General features: G+C 46.5%; 1 protein-coding gene and 1 long non-coding RNA gene across 2 annotated transcripts in view; both read left to right on the forward strand.

Moving 5' to 3' along the window:
- LOC6607854 (zinc finger protein jing) overlaps positions 1 to 15894 on the forward strand; it is a 110169-nt gene that overhangs the window by 46870 nt on the left and 47405 nt on the right. The window lies entirely within an intron of this gene.
- On the forward strand, positions 9600 to 11100 carry LOC116800686. The gene is made up of 3 exons (XR_004361557.1): positions 9600 to 10308; positions 10363 to 10613; positions 10704 to 11100. It is a non-coding gene; the product is annotated as an uncharacterized LOC116800686 (long non-coding RNA).

A 15894-nucleotide genomic window follows, 5' to 3' on the forward strand; every position in this document is an offset into this window, starting at 1 on the left:
TCTACTACCGAAAAAGGGTATTGTCATCTTCGAACTGCACAGTAATTACTGTGTTCGCTTTCGCCAACTTCTGCTCGTTTTCCTCATGGGCCCTGGAAAACTTTTTTTGGCGCAGACATTAATCTTGAAAAAGAAAATTTGCATGAAATTAAAAAAGTAGAAATAAGTAAGCTCCCAACGAGCACAGAGGCAGCGAAAACTCGGAATCCTAAATTCAATGGGATGCTGCTTAGAACGGAAAAGTGAAATTTGTAAGCACTTAAAAGAGGCACTGACAGTCGCGTCTTCACTTAGCTTCTTAGAAAATGGAAGGAGACCTCTACTCTCCCTCGCCGAAGATTTCTCCTTTAAGTTTATTTGGAGCCTTTAAATAGACAAAGCTTTAATTTTCTTGGTTTTTTCAGGAAGAGCTTGGCAAGAGATAAATTAAAGGGAAATCATTTCACTGCATTTAACTGATTAAAAGTAATAAATAAGAAGTGTGAGATTGAAAACTATCATTCTTTCTGTAAAGAAATCTTAACAAGAACTTACAAAATGTATTTTACGGCTTTCGGTGAACCAGTAACGTCTTCTGCTAAATTCGGTAAACAAAGGCACTTTTATGCGTGTGTTGAAATATGATTTCCTCTTCAAGGCAGGCATTAAAGAAAAACGTAAACTCCCTCCTTTTCATTCAATTAGTAAGTATCTTTGAATATTGTGTGCCACACTTGTGTAGTTTTGGCTCTTGTTCAAGATAAAAACAGATGTTATGCCTGAAAACCGTTCCTTGGGCTGCTAGGACCATACTTTACTGACCGGACTGGGGCTGGCATATCCTTAAATATTTAATTGCATAATGCCCAGAGTCTCGGGTAGGCATTCTAGCGTTTTTGGCTTCTGTTGCTGCTATGCAAGTTGTTGGGTGAACAAAGCCAGCCAGAGGAAAATAGCGCGTTTCTTTCGGCTGCAGCTCGCGATTTTCCACTCTGACGTCGCCGCTGTACCTCAAGTGCTTGTGGTGGGTCTGGCGCATCGTCCTCCGGAGCAGGAATGCCTGATCCTTCCTCCTTGGAATGCCGCTTGCAGCCCGCTTGTTTATGGCCCCGGGCACAATGGACGCATTTGCATTTGACGCAATCCGGTGTGGTATGCGCAGCCACCCCTTTGGCGCCCCTTCAGCGCCAACTTATTACTTTAGACGGCTTTCGAGCGCAAAAATTTCATTCATTCTTTTCGACGGCCCCACTCCCTGCGAATTTGCGTTAAAATGTGATTTTTCACTTGACTTTTTAATTATGCGGCTCGGCAACGACAACAAAATACACCTACTTGAGGATTGCCTATTGTGCCTTTGTGGAAGCCGAGCAGCAGGATTGGGCTGGAGCTCAAGCGCCGGCCAAAGTTAAGCAGTAAATCTAATCCTCGCATGGGGCTGGGCAGCAGGTTCGATGGGGGTTTGGTTTGGCAAATTGAGTCGGTCGGCGTGATATATTACCCATTGGGGTTTAACCCCCACTAGTGTGCTTTAACTTGCGAATACCTTTAAGCAGTGCCTGAGTTTGGGGCCGTAAGCTAGTATTTAACAAATTATATTACCAATTATGATTTGTCTTAGTTTTGAAGCTAATGGCATTGGTTTGGATCATACTTTTAGAACAAAAGTTATTTCCCAATTCAAACAGTTCTGTAAGAATGATTAAACATCCCCTTAGTTTAAAGGGCCATTGACTTGAATTATCTTCACTGTTTTTTATTTTATTATTTTAATTTTGGCAAACTACAGGCGTTGATTTCATTTCGTCACATTTGCATGCAAATGCAAAAAGAAAAAAAACTGACGTGGACAGCATTTCTATTACATCCAAGCTCTTCTGACTCGTTGAACGATTTTCAAAGCATCTGGAAGGGAGGCTTTGTTATGGGCGGCAGCCCCATGTCCGTATGCAAATTACTTAATTTAAAACATTACTCTGGCACCCCAGAAGTCCTCGTTTTTTCTTTCGAGGCAGCAAACGTACCAAAACCGACGACAGCATTGGAAACATTTGAAATCATTATTATCCAACTCACACACCCATCGCACCCTCGCTTGATCGCCATCATCATCATCGCCATCACAATCATCATCATTATGGTTGTCTTCATTTTTATGAAGTGTCATTTGTGTGTCGCTTTTTGCGCCTACAAAGCGAACGCCTAAGCTCGCACAACACACTCACACACATCGGCACACCCCTTTCGCTTCGGCCAACAGGCAGTCGAGTCAGTCAGTCAGACAGTCAGTCATTCATTCATTCACTCACTCATACACTCACACACTCACACACTCACTTACACACTCATCCACTTGAGCCTGCCTGCGCCTCTGCTCTCGATTCACTTTTTATCAGCGCACGAAATCGGTGAACACCTCCTGTATTCATCCCCTCTCGACTGACTGTCCTTTGAATGTTTTATGCCAGTATTCTCTCTTTCATTTTCATTTTTATTTCAGTGGCTTTAAATGAGTGACTTTGGCGCCCTCTGCGCGGCTACACGGCGTATACTTAATACTTAATACCAAATCGATTTAATTAGGTTTTAATTGCACGGGCGTACGAGACACTTCAGGAGGCTGGAGCCTCAACTCTCGGTTTATTCACCCCTGGCAATCGGCGGCACACTTATCATCTTTGCAGGCTCATTTGCTATAGCAACAAATGTCGAAGCTAAAACTCTGATAACTCCAACCAAAACGCTCTGACTCAAAGAAAAAGCAAGTTATCCGGCTGGTCAGCTTCCCAGACATTTTTATGGCCCCATTGACATTTTTCCTGTTCCCTGCCCATTTCCGCCCCTGCCCATTTTCTCGTTCTGGTCCATTCCACAGCTTTTCCTAGCGCATAAATTCAGCTTCAATTTGGCTGCGAATGGTGAATGGCAAAGAGTGCTTCGGGCTCATGCAAATTAATCATTTTGATTAACCAATTAATTGCCAAACATGTTTCGCTTTGCGCCTAGATTTTCAATCGCAAATTAAAGCTAAAGAAATATCAGTGCCCGATATGAGAGCTAGTGTCGAACCTTAAATACCCTAACTTCAAGAAGGAAATACTAATATCCTTAAATATAGTGTAGAATTCTAGACTTGCGATTAGCAATTAAAAGTTTGCTTAATGGACCTGAGAGATGTGGGTTTAATTGTAATTATTCTTTTAATACTTGTTGTAGTTTCTTGTTTTATATAACATAACAGATGTGTCATCTTCTATGCATTATAATTAATTCAAGATATAATCTGTTGGGCTGATGCTGAGTTACCAACTAGATGTACCCCATTCCCCAGTGTATCAAAGGCAATGTCGGGTCGATTCGATTCGATTGCTCTCGAACTGGAATTGATTTATGTGCCTGGCCGACTGACCATTCGTTGTTGCCTCTGTCCACGCTGTCAGTACATACTGCCCAATCCCCCGGGCAGACCCGTTCCTCCTTCCCGGAGTCTTGACTGGCTGATTATCGAGCTGCGATATTGAACTTGACAGGCGTGGAGCGATATCGGAGACTAGCCTACCGACTCCCCGATGGGAGTTTCCGCGATTTTGGCGCACTATTGTGCAATGAGTAGGAAAATGTGCCCCAAATTGGCGTTTAATTATGAGTTAGTAAGTGAATTAGTGAGTGAGTGAGTGAATGTGAGAGAGAGTCGTAACTCCACTCAGCTGATACTTGTTCTGGGCGCTTGTGCATAATAATGGTATATACATTCCCCTCACAAGTCATTAGCAACGAAACCCCTTTGAAAAGGGTCAGTGTGAGTCGACAGAATTTCTGGAAACTATGCCAACGCTTACCGATAAACCATCAATCAAAAGAATAGGCCCACCGAACTTCGTAAGGGCAACAATCGCGCCGTAATGATACCCACCAAATATAATGCGATATCTATTTAATCAACCCCCGATATAATCACGTAGCTCCCCGCCTTTAATTACTGGCCCGTCCTGCACGAATTTCAATTATAATTGAAGCCGCCGCGATGTCAATGGTAACTGCTGATCCCGATGATGGCGATGATGATTCCCGGCTCGATTTGCGGTGGGTTAGTGGGTTCGGAAGAGCGTAATAAGCCCGATTAAAGCTCCAATAATTATAATATTGCGAACGGAGCGGCCGCCGCACAAAATGCCAATTAACTGGCGTATTCGAGTTATGGCCTCCGGAGACGGGGGTTCTTGTTGCGGGACAGACGGACCTTGCATAATCCGCCGCACAGATGATTCGTGCGCTCCGTGCTCATCATCAATTTGTGGGTATGTAGGGCTCACCGCTCACCGCTCCCGTCCCGCCGACCACCATATCTCGCTCCTGTCTGCCCTCATCACTCGCATTGTTATGCGCCAGTGGCCAAATCTCGCTTCTGATTCTCCCCGGCTGAGCGCGACCCCGACCCTAATCGCATTTCAATCAACATTGGCGGCGGCCAAAAGACCAAGCGAGGGTCCTGCGGCCTCTCCCTTCCCGCTTCCCATCCTCGCTCTTTCCGGGTCCTTCGCATCCTGCAGCCGTCAGTTGCAGGCCAAGACTGCCTGCCACATTTGGCGGTAGCGGCAACCGCTCGGATTAACGCTGTTTCAAACCGAAAGAAGCAACCGCTTTTCTCCAAAGATAATATGCACTTTTTCCTGTGGTTTTGTTGGGATTAGTCTGAAATTGGAAGAGTTCTAATGTTAATTACCCGAACATCAAAGTTGTTTTGGCCATATTAAACAGATAAACTTCCAAGTCTCTGAATTCTGGGCATATTAAAGGGCAAAAATAACACTGAAATGGATACGGACAGAGATTCGGGATGACCAGCTCTTAAGTTGATGTCAAGGCAATGTTTGGCAAGGACATAATGAACAGAACTTCCGCCGACTTCCTTCCTCAGCGAACGAGGCGAATGGGGGACGGAGGCAAAGTATTGTGCAAATGAATCCTTTGAAGTCAGATGATGAGACAGCATTTTGTTGTGCAGGCACCATGAAAATAGGATGTGCACATGAGAGGCTGGATTTCTTTCAGATTGAGATCGGGCGGCACAAAGAACCCCGAAGATGCGGTGTGCCTTTGGCAGCGTTATCTGTCATCCTCAATATTGAAATGATCCGATTTTCCCTTCAAAAGAACTAAACCACTTAAAGGGACTTGCGTCAGTCGAAAGGGGAACTCCTATACCGGATATAGGTTTAGTTAAATATGAGCGATCGAACTGCAGTTCAATGCCCATTGGTTGATTGGGATGGCAACCAATTGCATAGGAGGCGGGGAAGATGACACTCCGTCGAGGTGCTCGGTCATCTATTTAACTATTTTTGAATTACCAGATGGGCAAAATGCCCTGGCACTGCTGCAGGGAAAGCAGACTGTAATTAAGCCTCAGACAGAGAGAAAGGGATAAATCAGGGGAGAGCAGGACATTTATGATGGGTAAGCTTAATAGTTTGCCCTGCAGAAAAGCGCGTTCGCAAGCTATTAAGTTCTTAATTCGCAGAATGAAATTTTAAACTAAAAGCATTTGAGCCTGCCACCGAGCAGCGAGGGATGAGATTTAGGTGGCAGTATAGCTTTACCGTTAGCTATATAGCCAAAGCTATAGCAACAATGTCGCCCGTCTGCAGCGGCAACCAATTAACAGCTTATTAGAATGCACACCATCGTAATCCTCGCCGGCAACAATTTGTGGACTTAAAATATTAAATTGCTGAAACTTAAAAACAGATTTCTCAGCAGAAAACGGAAAAAACAGCAGCGCAGCCGGGAAAACTTCCACCTAAAAAGAAGTTGGAGAAGTTGAATCTGGGAGGAGGAGCGCGATTGCAGAATTCGAGGAGAAATTATGCATGAAGGGCAGGGCGAAGGCTGCGCCAGGGAGAAGTACGCTTAAGGGAATGGGTACCAGTATACACTGAGATAACAAAGTGAGTTCCTTAAGTCCTCTTAAAAAATTTCAATAGAATGAAGTAGTAATTTGAAGACAAACCCATATTAAACTAAGACAAGACGAATCAGACAGATATATTATGTATAAGTTACTACAACGTTTCTGAGAAATGCTAGACCTACCATTTTTACATTTGCTTCGTCTTCGAAAAATATTATCTGACTGTCTTGAATATTCTCGCAGTGTATGGAGGCAGGTCCACGGGCACGAGCATCTGTGGCTTTGTTTGCCGTTTGGTTTGGGGCCTGGCCAATGGACCTGGCCGTGGTCGTGGACCTGGACCTGAACCTGAACCTGAGTTCCGACTGAAACGAAAGGCGCTTCAAGCGTAAAAAGTTAAACTCGAAATTCTCTAGAGTTGCTTTCTTGGAAATTGGACCTGGACATGCCCATGGCAGCGAGACAGCAAACTGCTAAGCAGTTGGACCCAGGGATAGTGCCCGATAAGTTCAGGATGAGAACGGAGTGGGAGAGAGGGTGCTTCCACTCTGGCCAGGGCGAATCATAAGCGAAGGACATTCTGGGACTATAATAATGCCATTTCCCTGATAGACGGGCGGACTGGGTGTTTGCTTGTTGTCCTGGAAGTTTCTGGGATTGTCCCGGACTGCCCAAGGTGCCCTGCCCACCATTGAATGAAAGCGAAACCCTTTAGCAAACGTGTCTGGCATGGAGATTGCATGTCTGCCATATGCCTTTAAAAGTATATAGATGATACAGGGCTTCCCAGTACTGCCAGGCGATTCGACTAGAGATGAAATGCGAATACCCTTAAAAATAAACAAGTACAAAAGTAATTGCTCAAAACGGCTGCCATTTGTGATTAAAACCGATTAGATAAAATATGACCTGCCCAAAGTGAGGTTGCAATAACTTGCTCTCCATTCGTTCAGTAACCTTTTAAGCCACTTAGGCACTCACTCCCCAGTCACCATTCATTGATCCTTTCATTCATGCCTCAGTTGTCACTACCGTGCCAACCCTCCAGCACCGACCAGGCTCACAATCTGCATTCCCGAAAAGCGACTTAATTACACTCACTCATAAGCATAAGTATCCCAAAGCGTTCCAGGAATTTCGGGCTGGGAAACGGGATGGAGATCCGAGGCTGATGGCTGCGGGACTGCGGGGGAGCCGCACAATCACAAAGGATAAACCAATTAAACTTAGTTCGAGGCAAGCAAATGCCAAATGCCAGGCGCCATCAGCCGTCTGACAATTCAAACAGCAAAACTCAACTAACCGACAATGAAAACCTCAGAAATGTGCAGCCGGGCTGAGGGATAGTGCCATGACTACCGGGGTCCCAGCTGCCAGTTGCTGGCGAGGCATTCCGCCGTCAACTAACCGATGTCCTTTCAGCCACCCCGAGCTCTCATTGGACTTTGGGCTGACTGCATATTTCGACATTTATGTGGTCGTCAATGGGTGTCGTTGTGTCGTTGATTTCTTGCTTAAGCGCGATGCGATTCAATTTCAAATCCTGAACACATTTCCACGAGTGGCTGAGCAGGGCCAGGAGCTGGAGCAGGATTCAGAGCCGGGACCTTCCTGCCGGGACAGCTAACAATGTTATCTCGTAATTTTACACGTCGATGATTTCGGGCGAATGAGTTTGATTCGATTGTCTCAAGTTTTTTGCGATTGTGTGCAGCAAACAGGGAGAGGGTGAATGGGGTGAATGGTGGATAGTAAATGGCAAAGGGATGCACCACCGAGTGGCGGCGACGACGCCTTTGACATCCTTCTGACAGCCGGAGCGGAGCGCCCGCCGGTTCCCTGGACAGCTGCTCCTGGGCCCCACTTCTAGACAGGCCGCCCTGTTCGTGTGGGGCTGCAATAAATTCCAGCAAAGCAACACAACCCAAGACCAAGGACATTAGAAAAGGGTCCACGTAGCCGGTGTAGTTCCCCCACAATAAAATGTAGAAAGGAGGGCTGCAACTTGAAGATACCCAGCATTCTGAAGTGATAGGATATTTAACATTTATTGATCTGTCAAAATAACATCTTTATCACTATTAACTACACTGTATAGTATAAAAATATCACACTGATAAGATTCTGCAACATTGTACAGCTTACCAAACATAGATTGGTAAAACTGCAGGTCCTTTCGTACCTCCGTCTCCACGAATCCAAAAATACCCTTCAATCGCACTAGTGATGGGTATCGAAAAGGAAACTCGAAATACCAGAGACGGCAGCGGCATTCGAATGACATGCAAAGTTGTCGCCCCGAAAAGAAACTTTTACCGAAAATCATTTCAACTTTGTGCCTTTTCTGCCACCATCACAGGCACCCCAGATTTCGGCTGTCCTGGCCGAGCCAAAAAGAGTTTACCGCGCTCGTCGCTTCATTGTCGTGGTAATCAAATAAAAATCAATGGCTTGTGAAATTCAAATTGTGACTCGGAACAGACTCGGTCGAGACTCTCCAGTTTTAAAATTTCCAGAGTCACCTTTCTCCGCAACGCCCCACCAAATCTAGTGGTCGACTCCTCGAGGGGAGCGCGTCGAAATCACGTGCCCAGTCCTCATTTGCCGTTAGCATTCGCAATCGCCGGAGTTAATGATCTGGTGCCGTCTAGCACACAACTATCTATAAGCCCGGACCGTCCCACTACATCAACTGTCATTAGGCGAGTTGGCTGGTCGCAGATGGCAGGACTCCATCTAAGTCCCGGGCTCTGAATAAATTAATTTCTAAACGGTGAGACGAGTCCGATTTTTGGAGAGAGGTGGAGTGGTACGATAGTTAATTATAAGGTTTTCTTAGCCCTGTTATTGCTTGCCATTAAATTTAGCAGTTGGCAAGACGGCAAGGAGGGAAAAGTCGGCAGGATGTGCGGAATCAACTCTCAATAGCAAACTTCCTGATCCCCGACCACCGCCTCCCTGGGAAGAAGTCGAATTTAAAGTCGCCCCCGTCCCTGACTCACATCAATCCAAGCTTCCGTCCTGCCAAACCCATTTCCTTGGGAACAACAAAGAAATTAACATCATATGTTCAGTTGAGCTGCTACATTAAACCAAGGCACTCCCCCTGTCGCAGGGACTTCCGAATGCCCTGGGGTGCAAGGTAAAAAGTTGTTAAATTCCTCAAACAGTTTTTTATTAAATGACAAGAGGAATTAGGAAGGAAAAGGGAGCCAGCGGTGGGTGACAGATGGGACAGTGGGTGTTGACACACTCGTGGTGCTCTGGAGGATTAGCCACCACCCTCCGAAAGCCATCCGAATGCCATCGAACCCGCCCGGCTAAGCCTTGTGTAATAATTATGCTAACGACTGTCAATTGTGAGGCCCGCGAGGGCTGTAAATTGAATGGAGACTGCGAGCGGACGGACGTTGGAGCGGGCTGTGACAACGATACAAACCGCAACCCGCAAGATAAAGGAGCCGGAGCACACTCCTTGCAAGGGTTGCTGCCCGTCTCCAGACGTGTGCTAATAGTTCGTCGTGGCCTCCGCTCTCAACCCCTTCGATTTGGGAAATCAGAGCCCTTTTATTTGGAAATTAAACTCGCTTGGCTTTTCACACTCAATTGACTTTTCGGGCCGCCACTCCTGCCACTTATTTGCCTGTTGTCAACTTTTCGCACACACGGAAAAAAGCAATGGCGCAGGGGGAAGGGCGGAACCCAACCCGTTCCCCGGAACGAATGGCCAGCATCCATTATTTGCAGGCCCTTGCCGCCTTTGCAGCCTCCAAGTGACGCAAGGAGGGTATTGAATCTGGGAATCCGGAGGCTGTGCGATTGCTTGAGATGTTCCGCCGATCTTGAGAAGTACTGAAAGTGGTAGCCGCACTCCAAGTGTTTGCTGTCCTGTCCGCTGACGCTCCCTGTCTGTCCGCCTGTCTGCACTAAGGCTTAATCCCATCCTCTATTCCACAGACTTTGCATTAAGATTATGTAAATTTCGCCGCGATGGGGAGCGAAAGAACATTCGGAAAGGCGCGTGTTTCTGGCAGTTTTCTGGCGTGTCTGAGCTGGAGACAAATTGAAAAAGGCCCTCGAGCACAAGATGCGGCTTTAAGTGGGCGAAATGGCTTTAAATTGCCGGCAGTGGTCCGTGTAAATCATAAAATCATTTTTCCATTTTAATTAAAATTGCCAAGGAAAAGTGCAAACCCTTTTGGGTCCCCCGCAAAAGTTTTCGTTTTGGCCCTGGCATCACTCAACCGCCCAGTTGCTTTCAAGTTCCTTGCGTTTAATTTGCTGCCATTTTCACTTTTACTCCAGCCCATTACATTTATCAAGCTGAGTGGGACACTACCTCTCGGTTGGCCTTTGTCAACACGGAGCTGACCCACGACACTCCTCCGGCTCGTGTGTGCCGAAAAGTTTGTTCACGGGTAAGAAAAAGTTTTGTACCTTGCTTCGCAACTGTAAGTAAAAGCTGTCCGTAGTTTTTCAGGACCGCCTTACCCACCCACAAGCTGGCTTGCTCCTCCGCCTGGAAGAGCTTCAGTAGAATACGGGCACTATGTCCTGTTTCGAACATGTCCCGAAATTGTTGCCACATTGGAGCAATTATGTTTGAGGGGAGCTGGTCGGCCAGAGGCAAACGGGGCTAAGCTCCTTCGGAGGGGAATGAGGTAGCCATGAGGGTACTTATTCGAAGCCCAGGATTAGAGCGGACAGGGAACTTTTAGTCCGAGTAAGTAGCTTGGAGGCAGACTCCAATGCAGCTCATCACTTTCGCCTGGCAAATACTTGGCATATGTAAACAAGACGATCTTATCGCCAGTGTTGGGACACAACTAAGCTGCCAGAAGAGCTTGCACCACCGGCAGCCAAGCCACTTACTTGCAACTGACAGGGAGTGACAAGCCAGTCAAAACTACCTCGCCACATGTGGCCGGGGGCGAGGAGAAGTTTGCCGAATCGCTACTTAACACTCCTTTTCTCCAGTCCCAAAAAAAGTTTGAGAAGAAAAAAGCTAAAAACCGCAGACAGAATCCTCTGGACTCGAGGACTGGGAACACAAAAATTCGGCGTCTGCTGCTGCAGGCAGCTCAAACAAGGGAAATCACCCAACCCAAACGTAGAACCAGCTCCAGAATGCCACTCATATCGTGGCTCAGCTGTTCGTGGATGTGTGAGTTTTGTATTTTACCCTTGAACGGGGTATTTTAATTTTAATAAGTGATCTGTTAGTGAGTAAATCAGCCAGTTAAAATCATAAAAATCGGCTTTGTCTCTCGTTTTTATTTCTTACGTTTAGTAATGGGTTCGGTCTACAAACAAAGTAATCCAAACTAATATCTCCGAGTTATAAAATGGCTAATGTGTAATGTTGACGTTTACAAAGGTTGAAAAATATAAATATAATTGTATAGGAAATATTCCTATACTTCTCAATGTTTAACGATGATTGCTCTATTGCTTTTCATCACTGAACAAACCTTTAATTAATATTTAAAAGAGCATTTCTATCTTCAGTCCCATAAGGCAACCCTTTCATTCTTTCTTGTTCGCTCCCATGTGTTTGGTGGTGTCCCCAAATGCCATTTAGCATCTGACTTAGCGGAGCTGCTGCTGCTGATGGGAAACTAGTGGGCTCCAGGACCAGAAGGGGCATAAGGTAGCGACAACCTGCTGAGACGCAAACCGAACCGAGCAACATATGTTCGTGTGTATCTGTGAGCCACGTTAAGAACGTCTGAAACCTTCGCCACGACTCCCGCTCCTCCAGTAGTTTTTTGTTTGCCGCAGTCTTCTTCTGCATCCCCTCCTTAGATCCAGTTTTGCAGTCTCCGGCAACTATTAAGTCACACGTCTGTCTGTCTGTTTGCCGGGCGTGCGCCACGTGACCCCGCCCCGATCCCGGTTCCTTCCGCCCTCGCCATCGCCATCACAGTGGCTCTGCTATTAGACTTTTGAGTTATGACTTTGCATCCTTGGAGGAGAGTTCTTCTTAGGAGCGAGCCCATCTCGAAAAGAGGAGTGACGGAGCGAAGCCAGTTTAACCTGAATTTCCACATTAGCTCCTCGCCTCGCCAGCGTCTCTCGTTCGTGTTTGTCTTTGTTTTTATAGCCCTTTTCAGCCAGGTAAACACGGGCGGGCCAGGAAGCAGCCGGTTGCTCACAGCCAGGTCCAGACAGCATCATATGGTCACTCAGAAGCGAGGGGGACAAGCGGAACCTGACTCATCCGACCAGGCAGCTTCATTACGCGCCTGTTTGGGCCGGCTCTGTTTGTTCCTCTTTGTCGCAGACTTATTACTTTTGCCCGAGGGCAGGCCAACAAAGGGAATCCTCCTGCCGAAAGCTGGGAGGGAGGGATCCAGCGACTTGCTGGGTGACATAATATGACACCAGGCTGCCAAGGACTCTTGTCAACTGTCTGACTGCAAGTGCAGCAGCCGAGCTGCAGCCGAAAACTTTCCTCCTATAAATTTGACAGCATTTGGGGAGGAGGAGATGGAGTGGCAGCGGTGGGACTCCCACTCCCGCTCCCGTTTGCTTTCCATTAGTCGCTGGTCTAGACAGCCTCCTGTGCTGAACTTCCTTCTGCCCGCCTTTATCTATTAAACATAATTTACAGGATTTTGCTAACTTTATCTGGCCCGTGAGGAGGGAAAAACTAAAGTTAGCTTAAGCAACTGCCTGGCTCGACTTTCCGCCGCCTTATTCTAAATGGTCTTCTCTCTCCATCTCTTTGCAGGTGAGTTTGCATCCTGCTGCGGCTTCAATTAGTCGAAAGTGCCGGGACCAAAAGGCAGCCGAATCTTCCGAAGACAGGAAGTGCCCCTGCTTCTCCTGCTCCTTTGCGCACACCTCAGTGAGTATGTGTGAGTACTCATCTAGCTAAGCTCGGCATCTTTGGCGCTAGGAATCCTTTTACTTCCACCTGTATCCCGGTATCCCGGCCATAATTATGTGCCGTCATCTCGCGGCCAACTAAGTTGACACCGAGTCGCAAGGGGCTTGAGGCAGGATGAGCAAGTCGGACAGGACAGGATTTGCATCAAGATGGCACATTTCTGGGTTTATTTTCACTCTGCAAAAAATGCATAGTAAAAATCTACTACTCTGACTGCACGCACACACAAAGGACGCTAAATGGGGCAATATAAAGTGCCAGGAAAAAAAGCAGTTAACGAGGATCTTTATAAATCGGGGGAGAAGGACGTGGATGTGGAGCTAAAGCACTTGAGAAACTTTCCGCCGTATTCATACATGAACTAGACCCAGTCTTTCCTTCCTCACTCCTTTGGAGGTAACTCAAACAGATTCATTAGATAAAATAATAAGCACTTGAGGCTGGCGAGTTGAGGGGAAGCGCAGAGCCAACGTGTCGTATGAGCGATTTTTCTTGTTGTTTCAAATGCCGGCAAAAGTTTTTCTATTTCTCGGAGAGTTTGTGTGTGAGTCGCACCTCGTCCTGCTTTCAGTTTCAGCCCCGCAGGCACTCGAAGAGAAAACTTCAACACTTTGGCTCAAAAGCGAGCAGGCGAAATAAAGTAAAACAAGGCGAGAGTATAAACTTTACTACTTAAAAGCGCAAAACGCAACGCAATGCTCGAGTGGTGCCAGCTGTATAGGCGGGGATGTGGCAGGACTTCCAAGGGAGGTCCTGGATGTGTCTGGGTCTGGTTCTGGCTCTGGCTCTGGTTCTGGTGGTGATAATGCTGGAGAGTCGTCGTCTGAGCGAGCTCAAGTAACTGCGAACAAACCAATTAAGTTTATTACTTTTGCGTTTTTCAAGTGATTCTCTTGCTCCCTGTCTATACGAACATCCTACCCCCTTCCACACCCTGGATGTGTGTGACTGGGCATTTAGCAAGTTGCTGCGACTTTGCCCCGTGGTGTGCCACAAAGTTGTTGCAAAAGTTTGACAAAGTGCTTCAAAACAAAACCAGGACACAGGGGCTTGGGCGGTGGGCGGCGGCGGGCAGGACTTTGTGGGCGGGCAGGACAGGTAAGCGGGATGGACATGATGAGAACGCCACTCAACGCAACAGATTTGTCAAAGAAATTAATAAATACCACGTCATGCTGCGCAGCCTTCCTTCTTTTCGACCCTCTTGTGAATTTTCCACCCCACGAAATTCTTGCAACAAGGAGTATAGGCAGCGGACAGAACACACTCCTACCATGATGGGCGGCATTAGGTACACCTTTTCCCGGTTGGAGCTCGTACTGATTATATTCTTTATAAGTATAGTAAAAGTGTCCTTCAGACACTTAAATACCCAAAATCTTCTTCAATTTTTTTACTTTTGCGGCTGTACGAAAAAGAATATCAAAATCTAGATCCTGTAAGTCACAGCTTACCATTTTAAAAATACTATGGCCAGATTTTTTCAAAACCCGATGCTATGAAGTATTTTATATGATGGGCATACTTTCATGTCTGTTGGCCACTGGAACTGCTTCACTCGAACGTTACCCTCTTACAGTTTCTGTGTGGCGAATTTGCCGGCAATTAAAGCAAATTACCAAAGGCGACATTCATTATTATTATGGCCAGCATTTCCCAAGAGCTTTTCCCCCCCAACGTAGACCAACTTCCTCCTCCATTCAGGCTTCTCCCCTCCGCCTGTCAGCTCCCACTGTCGTCCGTGGTCCTTGTTCTTCAGGTCTGGAGCCTTTTGTCAAGGTGATTTATCACCTCTAAGCGCCTGGCACTCATTAATTTTTGATTGGGCCAAAAAGGCAAACAGCAGAAAGATGCTTCGGGGCTCCGGTGTTTGTTGTCGCTGGTTTTATTAAAACTTCATCAAATTCAGTCGCGACACCAGTTGAGAACCTAATGGTGGACCCGTACTGGGTACAGTGTCTGTTTTCATTACTTGACTACGAAATGAAATGAAATTCGCTGCTTTTCATCAAGGTTCATTCAGGGTAATTGACTTTTCCAGTGGGAAGTGCACGGGCATTGCGATGGACTCCATTAGCTGATATTTCGGGTCAAATACGAGAACATGGAATATTATTCAAATTGTGGCGGGACTTTCAGTGCTGCCTAGTCACAGTTGACCGCAAAAGTTGGGCAATTAATTATGATGACGCCGCCGAGAACAAAATGGGAAAAAATTGCCAGCCAAATGGCGGCGACAACAATGACAACGGCGTCAACATTTATGCTGGGATGGTGGCAACCCTGGTCCGTTCGGAATCCCTTTGCGCACTGAACGGCACACCGGATTCCGATTCAGATTTTTCCGGGCAGGAACGTTGAACCATGGACATGGTCACTGCCTTCCTGTTTGAGGGGCCGCCCCTCCCCCACTTCTCCTACTCACGGCCACATTCGATTCCGTTCCACTTTGTTCCGCTGTGGGGTCCGAAAAACTATGGGCGCCGGTTCCGTTGACAGTTATTTTGATTTATGCGAAATCGTAGCTGGGGTTTTACGCCCCAAACTGCGGGTAAAAGGGGCTAAAATGGGTCCAGCGGCGGAGGGGCGTGGTGCATGCGTGCGAGGGGTTTGCAGAAAAAGGGCAATAAATAGCGCTCGAAAAACGGGCCACAAAAGAAATTCCAGTTGGCGGAACCCAAAAAAGCACTCAAAGCTCTAATACAAATTGGACGCCCTGATAAGTGTGTTTGTGTGTGTGAATATCTGTGCTGGTGTGTGTTGAGTAAAAGGTGTTGGTTAACGAAGTCCTAGCAAGTGAAGCCCTTCTTTTATATATTGATTATTTAATATCTTGAGGAACTGAAAGAAGGATTTTAAAGAGATGTATGTATGATAACATACATGACAAGCTTCGAAGTTTGGTTATTCGACTATCCGTAGGGATTTTACCCTATGCTTACATCTTTGTAAAACTCACTTAAGAGGAAACCTCATCTTTTGGCGTAAATTCTGATAGCCAGTAACCCTTCGCACTCTTATCTTACTCAACCACTTAACAAACTACCAACCAAGAACGACAACTACCAGATCTCAGCCCAATAACTCTAATGGCAGCAATAAAATATCCATA

This window comes from Drosophila sechellia, chromosome 2R (assembly GCF_004382195.2).
Source record: "Drosophila sechellia strain sech25 chromosome 2R, ASM438219v1, whole genome shotgun sequence".
In the NCBI taxonomy this organism is placed as follows: Eukaryota; Metazoa; Arthropoda; class Insecta; order Diptera; family Drosophilidae; genus Drosophila; species Drosophila sechellia.